This window comes from Hipposideros armiger, unplaced genomic scaffold (assembly GCF_001890085.2).
Source record: "Hipposideros armiger isolate ML-2016 unplaced genomic scaffold, ASM189008v1 scaffold_60, whole genome shotgun sequence".
Classification (NCBI taxonomy): domain Eukaryota; kingdom Metazoa; phylum Chordata; class Mammalia; order Chiroptera; family Hipposideridae; genus Hipposideros; species Hipposideros armiger.
In genome coordinates this window covers 4,692,392-4,695,604 of record NW_017731410.1, presented here as the reverse complement: position 1 = coordinate 4,695,604, position 3,213 = coordinate 4,692,392, and the positions used below count along the sequence as shown (strand labels likewise).

The window sequence follows — 3,213 nt, the reverse complement described above, 5'->3', positions numbered from 1 at the left end:
AGGGGAGGGGGACAGGGGAGGGGAGCCTCAAGGCAAAAAAGGAAAAGGTAACAGTCACTAAAAGGAAGAGCCAGGAAATGAAAAGGTTGTAACTGACCCCTCACGTGGAGAATTTTGTGTAAAAGTATAAAGTCCTCTCTTTTCTCCCCTTCATTACCAATCAAGCATTTTACCACGCTCAGAAAGAATAAAATGGGACCTACTCCACCACTAGAAATGTAGCTAGCCGTTGGAGAGTTCTTTTTTTCATTAAAAATAATAATAACCACAAGGAGAAATCCAATGAGCCAAGGTCAACAGTTAGATTTTCATATCAGGCTGCAAGAAACTGTCCCTCAGGGTTTGGTTTCTAGCTGCCTGCACCCCCTCTGACATGACTTCACTCCTCCACAACTCTTGGCTTAAAGACGAATTTACACTTTTAAGAATCGTCCTTGTGCTTGGAATTTGCGTGTTCTCTGCCCTTGGCCCAGGGCCTCTGATCTCAACACACAGCTGTTCCTACCAGCTCCACTTTCTCCCGGCCTGAGCTGCCCACTCTCCCCCACCCTCTGAAATGAAAAGTAGTTCCTGCTCTTTCTGGCTGATTTGCTGCAGTATCCCCGCCAAAGGCAAGACAATTTCCTATTGACATTAATGGCAGAGACTAGTGCCCAAATCCCTCCCATTTCTCAGTCACATCAATGGAAACGTCTCTTCCCCGCTGCCGCAGCAGGAGCAGCCAATGTGAAAGATTTTCTGCCTGGAGATAGACCATCAGTCTGGGGCAAGGGGGTGGGAGTGGCGCTGCTGGATCTTACATCACTTAGAAAACAGGTTGTTTTTCTGGGATGAATATAAGAGGTTTATTGAGTTCATGGAAGTTGGGAGGAGGGAGTTTTCGCTTCATTCCAAAATGATGAAGGCTGGCTGCTGCTGCTCCTAATAAAGACCCAGGGCCCCAAGGTCAAAGACTCTTGTCTCCAGCCTGTTTTTTGGGCACTGGGGCTTCCTGTAGTTGTTGCTGGTGGCTGTAAGGAGAGCTACAGGGTCCTGCTATTTTGGAAGGCTCACAGCAGCTGACGCTAAAGACAGGAAAGGGGATCCAAGCAGATGCCAGAGCACCAGGAAGGTCTTGAGCGTTAGTGCCCTGAGGGTTGTGCTTGGGGTGAGGGTCCCTGATGTGAAGAAGACCCCTACAGTGGTGGCTGTGATTTTTCCTTAGGTGAGCCCCACTTCAGAAGTTTGGCGAAGTTCAACAGCACCATGAAAGGACTTTGAATGGAATTGGCCAGATTTCCCCAACACGTCAATAACCGTTGAAAGGGGGAAGGGACTCTTGTAAGTCAGTCATGGACCAACCAATATGTGGTCCCTGAGTGGATTCTAGTTTGAATAAACCAGTTGTTACAAAAAGCCTTCTGGGGACAATGGTGATATTTGGGAGCTAGTATTTCTTTCATTAGGCATCATAACATGAATATGGGTGTGATAATGGTACTATGGTGTGTGGTGTTATGGTGCTGGCAAAAAATGTCCTTATAGAGATGCATACATGAGTATTTAGGGGTGAAATTCTATTATGTCTGATATTTACTTATATAGACATGGGAAAAAGAACAGGTGAAATAAATATGGCAAGGTGTAAGCAATTACTCAAGCTAGGGAAACCTGCGTAAACAAGGGCTCATTATGTACTATTCCATTTTTCCGTTTACAGGCGTACCTCGTTTGATTGCACTTCACTTTATTGTGCTTCACAGGTGTTGCACTTTTTACAAACTGAAGGCAAGACCCTCCATTAGCAAAAAGGTTACTGAGATACTCGCTTTATTGCGGTGGTCTAGAACAGAACCCACAATATCTCTGAGGTGTGCCTGCATATGAAATACATGATTTAAAAAGTCCAGGAAGGTGGAAAGAGAAAACTCTCCATGCAGGTCAGTTTTCTCCCACAACACTGTTTGGGGTGACTCTGGGCGAGGATGAATAAAACCTAATTATTGAGGTAACAGCTCAGTGGCAGACAAGTACACAGACTGTGTCCCAAACAGAGCAAAGTGTCAGGTGCCATGGGAGCAAGGAAGGAGTGTGGACCTAAGTGGGGTGGAAATTGGGGCTAGTATTGGAAGTTGGGGTGGAGGGGTTTCCAGAAGGAAATGATACCTGGGTTGAAGCTTGATAAATAGAAAGCTTATTGGGCAGAGAAATTACAGGATTGGCCTTTCTCCTCCAACAAGGAAGCACGCTCAGATTTGGAGGTTAGGGTTGAAAAGGTGGGTGGAAAGGGGGAGTACAGGCAAGGGGGTTGTTAGAGAAGATGGCTTTTTAAGCCCATTCATGGCAATCTAGCTTCATATGCCCTTGAGAAGGGAAGAGAACATTAGCTGAGGGTCTCTGGGTGGGGAGGAGGTCACAGGCCAAGAAAGCCATTTATTGGAAAAGCAAAAAATGGATCACAACAAGCCAAAGATGGCTTTAAAGAGATGAGCAGGCAGCCCCAAAGTTGGAGGCAGGGATTGGGAGCCTTCCCCAGCCAATCCTCATCGCCCATCCTGGTGTCCTCCTTCCCAATTGGAGGCCCTGTGTCTGAGCTCCAGGTGTCTGTTCTGCTTTCAGGAATGGCTCCACAATAAACCTCTACTCCTGCTTGGGATTCCAGGGTTCAAACACTCTCAGTTAACTTAATCCTTATTACGTTTAACTACCATACTCCTTGTTGTACGCTGACCTAACCAAGAGGCAGACGTGAGCAATAAGTCAGTGGGGTGACTCCAGAATCAGCAGGTTAAATTTGTTCCTTGCTGGTCCAGGCAGTGGTCCCCACAGCACCGTGAAAGGGCCTGCAGTGTCCTGTCGTTGATGATCTAGTAGCCTATTGTTTCCAAAAGGAATAGAAGAATCAGCCTTCTGGAGAGCAGCCAATGTGTTTGGTTAAAGGAAGTAAGAGGCCATAAATTATTCAGAAGACCTTTTCCACAAGAGCCTTAGGGCTGTTGGAATACCATCACAGAGTGTGAGGTTTGGGAGGAAATTTAGAGAACTGCTAACCCAATCTTCCACCCGGCAGGAGTCCTTTTTACTTCCAAGTTCATGACCCACCAGAGATTGCATTGCCTCTGTCTTTCTCTGAAACAGGGGCCACACCTGTGATTACCAGGTTTGCAAGTCAAGACAATGTTTCTGGAGAGAGAAAAAACCAAAACAACTTCATTTCATACACAGATCTTTTTT

At 46.2% G+C, this 3,213-nt stretch overlaps 1 long non-coding RNA gene across 1 annotated transcript in view; it reads left to right on the top strand.

Annotated features, from left to right (window-relative positions):
• The window catches only part of LOC109382136 (uncharacterized), a 2,939-nt gene extending 1,632 nt beyond the window's left edge, over positions 1 to 1,307 (top strand). Inside the window, exon 3 of the long non-coding RNA XR_002123881.1 lies at positions 1,205 to 1,307. This is a non-coding gene — a long non-coding RNA (uncharacterized LOC109382136). The remainder of the gene's footprint in view (positions 1 to 1,204) is intronic.
• The last annotated feature ends 1,906 nt before the right edge of the window (positions 1,308 to 3,213 follow it).